General features: G+C 34.0%; 1 long non-coding RNA gene across 1 annotated transcript; it reads left to right on the forward strand.

The window, feature by feature from the left end:
• The first annotated feature begins 1268 nt into the window (after positions 1 to 1268).
• On the forward strand, positions 1269 to 10992 carry LOC134530473 (uncharacterized). Its single transcript, XR_010074826.1, has 3 exons — positions 1269 to 1392; positions 5368 to 5514; positions 9750 to 10992. It is a non-coding gene; the product is annotated as an uncharacterized LOC134530473 (long non-coding RNA).
• The last annotated feature ends 1813 nt before the right edge of the window (positions 10993 to 12805 follow it).

Raw genomic sequence — 12805 nt, forward strand, 5'->3', positions numbered from 1 at the left:
ACAATGCTATTATATTTTTCACACAGAATGCTGAGTGTGGCGTGTGGGTTTTAAACCATGATCACAGTTGGCCTTCTAGATGTTAAAAAAGCTACGACCTTAGCATTGAACTTAAATGGTTATGTACTTACGAAATATGCAACTAAAAACATATACAAAAAAAAAAGGAATATTTTCTGCAATTATTCATATGTTGTATGTACATGTGTATGGATATATGTGTGTGCATGTGTGTGTGTGTGTTCGTTCCTGGGATGCCTTCGGGTATTCGTCGGCTGCTACAAACTATGGTTCATCCTGGGGATACTCTGCTAGAATATGGTACACAAAGTGTAGACAATAAAAAAAACTGATAGTGCAAAGCATGGTAGATACACCATATCTGGAAAAGGGAAAAATTATATGCTAACTGTGGATAAGTGAGAAATTATCGTGCGTACAGGGCGGAATTGTCGTGCACAGGTGCACTATGGTATTCTATAATTATAGTATGCCGTTCTGACCTTCCTACCTGCTCCACCCTCCAGGAACAATATACCGCTGTCCTGTGTGGTTTTATAGTTCCAGATGTTGTAATAGCCACCTTGCATCACCCAAAATAACATATTGCGTTCACCGAAGTATCGCATATTGTTTCATCACGTGGGAAGGGGGTGGTGGAAATATCCCTCATATCAACCCCCCCCCCCCCCAAGTGTCCGCCATTGCCCGTGCCATATCAAGCCATTAAATGTAATTCTAAATATGTCCTATAAGCTATACTTAACCATCCCCTTGTTCTACAACAAGGGCAAATATCACAACTTTCTAGTTGCTGTAGTGACCGAGGCACTGTACACGAGAGTATATTGCAGATATTTCCTCTATCGAGCCTTTGATGATAACTAGCCTTCAACTTAAGAACTGGCTTTTCCTTCCAACAAAAGAATATCGGAATAATGATTTGCTGAATAGTTTATGCCTGTGCAACGTTAGAAAGGGCTCGGTTTACATCTAATTGTGCATTGCGCAGTGTGACATTTGGTTGTATAAGCTACTGTGTTGTTGGTTGCGGGCATTCAAAAAAATTAACTCTACTTCTACGTAAATAACTTACGGGATGGGCGAAAGCTGAATGACTCCAGGCATGCATCAGCGATCGGACGCTCACGGTTAAAGGCACCTACTATATGTGCCACTTGTAGCTGCGATGTGCGCTGTTATCTGGCGTCAGCAGCGACAGAGGAAGTAAGTGGGCACCGAGATAAACAGTGGCCAGGTGGTGACGTCACCGAACGAGATAGCGAACGGGTTCGCCAGTGGTCTCTGCGCAGTCCGCCATGCACCCCGCCTACATCGTCAAGTCGGACAGAGACAGGGGCAGCAGCGACTGCCTGCTGGCGGACTCTGGCGGTGAGTTGCAACGAGCTTCCCTGTTTTAGGAGCCCCGCCCACCTGGCCACACACTCCGTGCGCAGCGCTTCAGGGGGAACACGTGGTGTGATAAGTGCTCGAGATATCAGAGTGGTGTCCGTTTACAAGAATGCATCTAAGAGAACGCGCGCGCATGCGTAGTTCTGTTTCAGTATTTAGTTTTTAGACTATATTTTATAGAAGATTGAAAGTGGCTAAACCACATTTATACTTTATTTTTTATTATTAAGCATCTGGTAGAGATTATTGAAAGCACTCAAGGGACTTGTATTACACTTTTTATCTTCATTCTATTATTACCGCTCAGATCTCATAGTATCCCTACGCTCGTCGAGACGACTACACGACAGTCCACAGCCTTGCGCTTAGAGGCAACACCGCGCTAGAAACACCAGCGAGCGTCGCACCCCTTATCAGACTGACCCCTCAAGCTAGGTATTGGACTGCTGGAAGTACGATTGTAGCCGGAAAAAATACCATGCCTCTAATTACTCCAGCTTCTGTTTTGGAATATATATATATATATATATATATATATATATATATATATATATATATATATATATATATATATATATATATATATCCACAAGCTAGATTTGAAAACAGAGCGCAAGATGCCAAAAAAAAAAAAATCTCTTCTTTATTAAAGCATTTACTGCTTGAACGACAGTTTTAAATGCGTGTAAGCCTACTTTGAACAAGCACAATGATACCCAGCCATGCAAATATTTTCCAGAGAATGTCATGCACATCCAGGCCCCAATGAGAAATATGCCCAATATTTTTTTTTTTGTAATTTTTTAATTTAGTATCATGTATTTAGACTTTCGTACATGAGATTACTACCAGAAAAGGAAAAATACATTACTTTAATTAAAAATAATTAAAGGTATACAAATTATTATAGTTTGCCACGATACAATTTTTTTTTTAAGTAACACTTATTTACAGGCGTAGGGTAAGTCGATGTGAGAGCAACGAATAGTACGTAACGAGAATTCTAGGAAAAGAAGTGTAGGTAACGCTATAAAATTACTTGCTGAAAACACAAATAAAAGCAGCTAGGCGATGTCGGACAGACAATGGAAACATAAGAGAATCGGTTTCGACTCTGTTGTCGGCAGGTACAAAAAAAAAAACACTCGTCATGGTAAACTTCATTGCCGTAGCTGATCGTTGATTGTAGCAGAGTCGCGCAGGCGTCAGATGGCAGAAGGTGGGTTTACGATTGAAAAAATTTCAGAACGATAAACTTAACCTGTACGCCGATGGACACACGGTTAATAAATATGGCAAATTTACAGTTTATTATTTAAATATTGGTTATTAATTCCAGCTAATGAAAACAGCAAAATGCAGCCATGTTAAAATAGCGGAGTTTTTGTATTCGTAGGTATCGTCTGCAATTTAGAAGTGCGTTTTGTTTACGAATTTTTTCTGAATGATAATTTGTTAAATGTACAATTTTTATTGCTCACAGTGTTTATGTACTTGAAGTACCAGAAATATAGATAGCTACGATATAAACTAACAATTCAGATCGTGCTAACTTGGAATTCATACACAAATCATAATCACAAATATTATTTAACATCAATAAATAAATGCTAATAAGTGCTATTAATGATCTGTTCAGAGAAAATCAATACAATTTCTGTAAAAATATATTCATCAATTGTGAATACATTTTTATAGACTCGTGAGATTGCAAAATTTAACCAAAAAACATTAAAATAACAAATTCTCAATTTCAGAAAAAAAATCCGATCAGTTTTTTTATATTTGATTTCCCCAAAGAACATTATTTCGCGCCAAAAACACAGTCTACTGTTCTCTGAGTGGTAACATTACCCTTTATGTTAATTCTTAAGTCAACAGCCGAATCGCACACGACCTGTCAATACTCCAACTACAGTCATGAACCATTTTGCTAATATGCATAGAGTTGTATCTTAAGTACACGACTAATTCTCACTTACTTTTAGTTTTTAAGTTCTCAATTATAAACCCACCTATAAGTACTGTAAAAATTTACTTACAAAATAATTTTACATTTTTCGCTGTTGTAAAAACAAAATGCATTGTATGGACGCCAAACTTTAACATAATGCATAAAATATTATTCTGAACTTTCACTTCTAAAGCACGTGTCGGCCACGAACCCATGCTTCTTTTTTGTTTGTTTTTATTGTTAAATATCCTAAAATAACGAAAATATCGTAGAAAAGATAATGAATATTTTAGTGTTTCCAATAAAACAGCAATATTTTATATATAGACTACCTATAAATGTGATAAGAATTCTAATGCTTATGCGTGCGTGTGACTATATGCAATTAATCAAATAATATGTTATAATAATATAGATCCCATTTCTAAATATATTTTGTGATTGTAAGAAACAAAGAGTTTCTCAGTGTTTCATTGAAACAAACAATTAAACTTTAAAACATTTCAGAAATAAAGTCTCTGCTGTATTTATGGATTCAAATATATAATATTTAAAATACGTAAAATTAACCTTTAGAAAACGCTTCCTGATGGTTACATTTGATTAAAAACACACATTTTTAACAAATAGATACTATGAATATACATTGGAATGATCAATTAATCATGGTAGTAAATTTAGTTGAAATGAAATATGGAAATTTCAATTTTAAATACATTTCAAAATAAAACAATTATTAAAGTATAAATTATTTCATTTCAATAAATATTTTATTTAAATTTTCTCACAAATTCTAGAAACATGAATTCTTTTTATAGTCTGAAAATATATAAAACTTAATTTTTTTTTATTTTAAAATAGTGTTACTAAAAATAATAATTAAACAGAAAATAAAAAGCATGATTTTTTTTGGACATTTTGAAAAGGGGGTGATCATATAAAAGGCACTTTAAAAGTTTTCTAAAGTTCAAGTTCCAAGTGAAAAGCTGTGGAGATGAGTAAAAATGTGTCTTTCGTTTATCTTTGATCTCTATCCGCACAAAAGGCTTTTCATACAAATGCCTAAATATTAAATTATATTTTAGGAGTACACCTCCTAATTCTAAGTTCGCAGGTTCAAGCCCTGCCAAGGAATTTTAATTTTTAAGTAGGCTCTAAAAATACAGAGCATCACATTTTGTTGCCTGTGCACGTAGCTCTCCATTATAGAATAAAATGCTTTACTCTGGTTGCTGAGTAATTGTTTAGACAAGGTTGACAATAAACCATTAAGCTGATAATAATAGATGTTAAAATATATGTTTAGTAATTAAAAAATAAACGTTTTCAGATAGATGAAAATGAAAATAAAAATTTACATACAAGCTTTATTTCTCAGTCTTTCAACAGTTCTTTTTAAATGAACGATTATAGTGTTTTGAAAAATAGCACTGCCCTAAAATTCATGCGAGCTAAACTACGGACGAAAACTTAGTATATTACGTTGGGAAGTTAATTCAGTGTTATCTAAAAATTGCGATACTGTAAATTTTCACATAAAAACAAATATAGTTATTTTGGTTAAAAAAAAAGAGTTCTATTGATAAAAAAAACTTTAGAAATTCTTTAAGAATATTTTTAAGCCCAACCACATAGGTGCAGTTTTAATTTGTTAGACAACTTTGATAGATGTCGAGTTTAAGAAATGTTTTGGGCCATTAACTCGCAGAGAGCTCCAAACATCTGGCTGTCGACTCTAGATCAAAAGCGTACTCAGAATTTAATTTGGTTGAGGAAGGGGGATGGTGTAGAACCACTTTGCTCGCTGTTTGCTTTCAAATCATTTTCATTTCTTGGTGGTAATATAATTTTTAGATATAAATCCCATTACAAAATTGGGTTAAAAACTTCAAAAACTTAATCAATAAAATTAAAATAACTTCAACAACTTATATCACTTCTAAATTTCTTTCAAAAACTTAAATTAAACAAAGTTCACCTAGGTATATTTTGTTTTTCAGCTGATGGCGCTGTCGAGCGAACGGTACTGATTCCCAAAGTACGACCGAGGTGGCCATCTTGTGTGGGATGTGTTCGAGTCACTTGCTTGTCGTTTCTGGTGCTGTCCGTGATCGCGGTGCTCGTGTGGGTCATAGTTAGCGAAGCGAGTGAGTAATATTGTACCTACACAGTAGTGTAAATGAGTTTCCAAGATTCCCGGCACTTAAAAACCAATGCAATATACCTAGTACCTATTCAAGCAGTATTCTGATAAGAACTATCGAACAAAATTTATAAAGATGACAGGATTTCGCGACCATTGTCTGATAAATAGTACATTGGCATTGTAGTATTAGGTTGTGCCTCGTCGCAATGGAAGTCAGAGATAAAGGTGGTAGCATGGACGTATTAGTCTACTTCACGGCCACATATGACAGAGGTTTACTTCTTCCTTCATGGGGGAAGCCTTGAGTTCACAGGCATGAGCCACGCCCGAACAGTTCGGAAGTTCTCTGAAGTTTACCGATAGATCGAGGAAAACACCATATTGAAAGGATTTATATATTTTAAGGTCAGTACATATATTTAAAAAGAAAACGCTAACCTAATTCAACCTTCCGGAAAAAAATAAAAAATAAATATATATTATTAATTACACCGAACGATCCTAAGCGAACCTTTTACTTCGGTAAACTTCGGAACTGTTCATTGGGTGATTGTGGTTTTCATCCCTGTGAACTGTAGGCTATATATATACCCTTCATGGGTGGTGGGATGGAGCTAAGAAGTTAGGAAGTGTTAAGAAATGAAGTCAAAACGAGAACGAACACACCCCTTGTGCATAGCAAAACATTATTGGCAATTAAATGAATAATACTACTTTTTTTTTGTCTGTTGTTGGCTGGAAACAATGTGTATGTGAGTTTATCTTGCTAAGTAGACAAAATGAAAAAAAAAAAAAATTGTCCTACAATATATGAATAGGTGTATTAGTAATACAATAATGCAGTAAATCCCAAAATATGTGTTGACCAGGTGGGTTAGAAAACTTTATCACATCCCAATCTGCCAGCATACAAGCAGTTTGCATTGGCGTTATTTAGCCAATTTAGTTATGGCTTTGATATAATTCCCTTCATATTTACATTAGGTAGTATTTATGCTTTAAAAAGCCAAGTTTACATCAATTTGTCGTGCCAGATGATAAAATTAATATAATAACCTACATTTGTCTATTTCATGCATATTAAACTTTATTAAAACCAAAATTGTAAGAAATAACTGACATACACATACCTGCCAACTTTTTGAAACTCCCATTAGTAAAACTTTTAGAATTTATAAAATTTGGCGTAAATCATGTGCGGCAATTACTATAAGTACTGGTAACCAATATCAATTTCTCGACTTCCCCACAACCTTATATTCGACCCAACAAAATCTTATGCAAAACTACTCCCAAAATATATTTTCTAGTGCTGCTGTAATAATATTTAAAAAAAAAATAACAATGTTAACTACACAAAAAACTTACACTGAGAACAATAAACCAAACATGAAGGTGGTCTTACCTTAAAAAAAATTTGGACTGGTGGATGAAAGATTCATGAAATTTATGTGAAAAAAAAATTAATCTGTAGTGTTCTGCTTCATTTGTAATGATGATGAAGTGGCCTTCTTTGCTGCTTGCAGGAAAACACTGCTGAAGTTTTGTTGATAACATGGTCCAGACCTCTTGCATTTGAGAACAGAGATTGACTGGAGTGTTTCTCTTGACATAGATGACCTAAATTCTGTTCTGTTTTTTGACGTGACAAAGTCTAATAAATCGATGAACAACGGCTGCACGCACGGAAAGTGTCCCGTTACGCTAATTGTACGCTTGCGCCGCATCTATCTCTCTTCCACTCGATTGGAACAACCATCGATTTGACTTTTTCGAGGCACATTAAACTTGAAACACTCCCATTCGTTTCCTACTTTTCCTATCATCGTCTTATCCTTAACAGAATAACACAGATTGGAAGAAGTTAAATAGCAAACATGTATAAAAGTTATAGTTAAAATAATCTCTTCGTTAAAGTAATAAACATATTTGAATTAATGAGTGCAAGTAAAAGTAAATTTACCAATTAAATGGTAGATTTCATTTCACTCCTTCTTTGTATCCATACAAAATAGTGATAATTCAATAAAAATTATTCAAATTTATTCATAAAAGTATGCAATCATTTCATCAATGATTTGTTATGACGTTGTCACGTTAAACTATCGTCCGTAAACCGACTTTACAGACAACCAATTTTTTTTTTACCAAGCTAAAGATACGTTCTCATTCCGCATTACTGTGTGGTATACTTAAATAAAGCATGTAAAAATGGAAAGCATATTATTACCCTCGATATTCTGTCATATTTACAAACCCCTTCTACTCCTTGTGTATGTGATAACTCTGCCCATTTCACATCAAATCGACATATCTTTATCCACAACAGCCGAAATGTCATCAATCTGCACATTTGTAAATTGTTTATGGAGTTCATCTATTGCCAAATCAATAGTTTCCTCTTTTTTCACAGGCAAGATAATGGGGATCAATTTCACAAAGTAACGCACAGAGGAAAATTGTGCATTTTCAATTCCCTTCAATCGTGCCACTTCTGCACGTTTTAAAACTTCACTCTTAAAAGGAAACTTATTAATCACATTCAGTAATGAAATATTTCCTTACTGAGCTGTATAACATGTTTTTCTTTGCTTTCGAGCATATTAATTAAAATTGTTGTGTGACTTCCTAGTTATTGTTGTTGTTTTTATATTTCTTGACGTGTCCTATACCATTTGTGCAAATGTCTGTATGGTCAGATGGACGAAAATAAATAAATAAAAAGATGGAAAACACCGCGAACCTAGTAAAATATATTTAATTACTCGTCCATTTTCGTATTGGTGCAAGGTCTATAGGAAATATAAAAGAACAGAACAATTAACACTTTTCAGAATACTTCTATGCAATTATTTACCGCTTGCTACTTTCCAGTGTTTGGAAACTAGAGCTGAGTGGCGTTTCTTTTCCAAACGGACACGTAACTTAATTTTTGATTCGTCGGAAAGAGCCAATTAGAACGACGATGTCAAGAACATAGATGCTTCTTTTTTTGGTATCCACGTCCATGCTTGTTGTCTCTCTCATACACACACCTCGTCGTTACAAACTCAAAATTACCCGTTCAGCGAATTTCTAAATTTATTAAAAACTTTTTCAAATCCGTAAAAAAAAAAAAGTCTAGGCTCCGTAAAACAACGCCTCTATACGTAAATTTTATGGACAATCCGTAAAAGTTGGCAGGTATGCATAGGTATTAGCTATCACTAGCTTTTATGTGCAAGCCGAGATTAGTGATTAATAAAAGTCCAGCGGCAGCACTGCTACTTCCTGCAACTGGCTGCAAATGCCGAGCCTTTCCAAAGTTGGCCGATCGGGAGCGCCTACCCCCTGGATGTTTTTTATTTTTACGCGCGCGTTTTTTCTCTCCAGTATAAAAAAAGCCACACAGACTTTAGTGTGCGTGCTAGGCAGTAGCGGTGCTGCCGCTAGACTTTTGTGTGATTAATCAAGTAGTCGAGGACCCACTGTAGCAGGGGGAGCAAGCTGCTCTACATGCTGCTGTTGAACATTGAATGTGCTTAATGTGAACTGTAACACGGAAAGTAAAACATCATTTAATTATCAAATTATGTTTAATGAGAATATTTCCTCACAAATAAAGGTGCGACATTTTTTTCGTTTGTAGATGTACGATGATATGAATGGTTTGTTCAGCATTCACTTTTTTTTTGCGTTGAGATACTTACATCTGCAGTTGTTTTAGTATGATTATTAGTTCAATTTTTTCTTGGAAATAAGTACCTGCTTTGATGTGTACATATATTGACAATAATGTGCTCCTGATTTTAGGCTGCTGTTTCAAACTGAGTGTTATGAAGGTTGCATACCTGCAACGAATCAAAGTATTACGTTCTATATGATGTACTTGTTTTTCTGGAAAATGGTGGGGTAAAGGGTAGTACAAAATGGCAAACATTTTCGTTACTTTTAACATTAAATTAATGATCATGACTTAAATACTACACCATTCCTCCGCATCACAAATAATTATGTGAAATAAGGGTGATACACTAACTGTAACAGCAAGTACTTTACACAATACAAATAGTGAATGGTTGACATCACACAGTTATGTACCAGATGATACTGTCAAGATTGTATTGGGTTTGAACTGTCACTAGTTCATCCTAGCCACAAGCATGACACCCAACAGTACATTATCACAAGGTATTCATTAAACCATTTGGCACCAATTGTATTTAAGTAATTAACACTATCTTTGCATGATTTCAGTACGCACTTCCTGATGCATATGTGTTCGAAGACAAACCAGATCAAGCAAAAGCTTCAGAACATATTTCATCACTAAAGATGATGTGCCCTTTGCTGGACCAAGTATTATTCTCTTTGCAGGTTCAAGACTTGAAGTTAGATAGACAGCATTTAAATTAGTTTTATCCATATTAATTTATAACTGAGACGTCTAGAAAAATGTCTCATTGGTTTCCATTTAATATACGTTCAGTTTATGCATAATTACAAACATACTATAACTCCGTGGAAAATTGATTACGGAGTACTAAATATTTTCAGCAAGTTACAGACTTAGATGATATGTAAAGTATAACTAGTAAACACCTAATTATTTGCTCTAATTAAGGAGACAATGCCACAAATTACAGGACTTTTACACTGAACTAACATAACTCAAATACTAAACATGAAGCAAATATGATCAGTTGTCTTAAACATAGACAAAATATGCCTAAGCTGGGCAATAAAATTTTTAGAGTCCATCATTGTATGGCTTGTTTGCCAATAGAAATGTCAGAAAAATGTGCAGTGGCCAATGGCAATTAGTGCATTGTGAGGCTATAAAATATGTCACTTCATACGTCCAAATTTTAATACATGAAGTGTCAAAATATTAAAAGTGCATTTAAATACACCATGTTAAAAAATTATACATGTTAAAATTTAAAGTGATCTTTGTATGATTAAACAAATAATGAATAATAGTTTTTGCATTTATGAATTCAGTTTTTATTTAGGAAGTTGGAGCAGAAGAGAGAATGTTATTAAAATAATTATTTGGGAAAAAATTCATATAGATGTAACACATTTTTCTGGTAGAAATCAGTGAATGATCCAGATGCTTTAAATGGAAAAATTTTAGTGTGTGTAGTTAAATTCTTTGGTTTGCAGGAACTAATGGCAGTGTTTTCTGCACTTGTTAAATGAGTTTTAAAGAATGAATTATTGATAGTTGATAATGAAAAATTTAGTGCATCTGCATTAAAAAAACAGAACCCATATAAATTACTTTCATTTCTTAACTGTTGGCATCACTGGTTATCTTCCATTATCATAATGCATAGCAATGTAACTCACAGAATGTTTATTTTAATCAAAAAACTTGTTAGAAGTACGTAATAGTAAACATGCTTTCAAATTTATATAAAAAAATGTATATTTATGTTGAATTTGTGTGCAATTTGCATGTAACAAAATTATTAATTACCTTTTATTGAAGTTATTACGTGCACTTATTTTCATAAACAACCTTGACTAACAGCTGAGACCCCATTAAAAATTTTATGACGATGAGTGGGCAATCAACCCAGAAGAAGCTGTTTGTAGCCCCAGCCATCACGACTGGAGCAGGCCGAACTGTCCTCTGCAGTATGGAGGTGAATGGCCAACACAACACCCTGTCCCGAACATACGGAGGAAATTTTCCACTAGTGAAAAATCTCCGACCCAGCCATGAATTGAACCAGAGATCTTTAGCTCGCCGACCAAGAGCTCTGACACTCCAGACCTGCAGAGTTATTTTCAAACAAAAACTTCAAGATTAACCTAAATGTGTGTAAATGAATAAAATTAAAAAAAAATTACACAGTAATTGAAAACTTGCCCATTTCAAGAACACACAACAAGCACTTGTTTCCGATGCCGTTGAGAGAGAGGAACAAAATCCACAAAGGCCGTGGTTAAGTTTAGAAATGTTTATTCTATGCTTGGCTCTACCCTGATAGGAACATAATAAAAAGTCTTTTGTTAATAGACTTCATAGGAAACCTTACAAGGTATGCAATAGGCACAGATCATGTTTACAGTTATGTAACATTAACAGTCTTTAGACTTCTGAAGTGAAACTTCGTTGGCAAGTGATGACAGTAAAATTTCAAGGCCGAAATTGAATACAACATTTTTATTAAAAATTGTTGTGAAAGGAAAGGATCTTTGCCACTTCGACCTTAGAACTATTAAACACTACACAATCCCATAATTTTTACAGGAACCTAACAAAAATTAATGATTTCTTTGTAAAATCAATCCAAGTTAAACAGCAATCCCCTTTACACCATCAAGAAAGACAAAATCTACCTAGTAACCAAAAAAAAACCTTTCTATTTTAAAGCTGCATCTGGGAAAGATGTTTACAAAATAATTAACTCAGAAAAGCACACAAAATGTTTGGAAGAGATGGAATTGACATAAATATGGTAAAACTATATACACCAATCTGTGTTCCTGCCATACACGACAGTCAACGATTTCCAAAAAAAGTGGAAACTAGTGAGAGTAAAATCCATTGCGAAAATTAAAAAACCTAGAGACTAACCAATTACTTGATAATCTCTCAATTTTAAGAAAAAGTAATACACAACTATCTAAACAAAAATGATTTATACTTTGAAAAACTAAAAGGTGTTTGACCATTTCACATCTTAAGTACTACTCTGAAGTAACAGCAGTGGATAAGTCTCAAATACATAAGATTACATATTCTGTTAAGACTTTTGAAAAGCTTCTGAAAATCTGTCATAAAAGACATTGCTGTACAAGGTAACCAGTACCGGCTTATCCGAAAGAGCCGTTACATAATTCAGAATAACCATTCTCAGTGGGTAGAAATAGACACAATTGATGGGAAAATGAAATCATCTATAAAAGGTACTGCTACAGGAAAATGAAATCTATAAAATGTATTGCCAATGGAGTTCCACAAGTATCAATACTAAGACTAGGGATGGGACGATTCCAAAATTTATGATTCCGATACCCGATTATCGATTCCTTAAAAAATCCTTCGATTCTCGATACTCACCTAGTTAACTTAATATTAAATAATTCAAATTCTATTTGCAACATTTTTTTTTTTTTCAGCTTTCAATACATATATGATGTAGCATACATCATAAATTCATATTTCTCAAATTTGAGTACACAACTAAGTTAATATAAATGTTTACATTATTAAAAGTTAATGGCTCATATGTCAAAGGGGTCAAACTAATCTAAAATTTGTTTTGTAATACGTAATAAACTATAAAAAAAATTTA

The sequence above is a fragment of the Bacillus rossius genome, chromosome 3 (genome assembly GCF_032445375.1).
Source record: "Bacillus rossius redtenbacheri isolate Brsri chromosome 3, Brsri_v3, whole genome shotgun sequence".
Classification (NCBI taxonomy): domain Eukaryota; kingdom Metazoa; phylum Arthropoda; class Insecta; order Phasmatodea; family Bacillidae; genus Bacillus; species Bacillus rossius.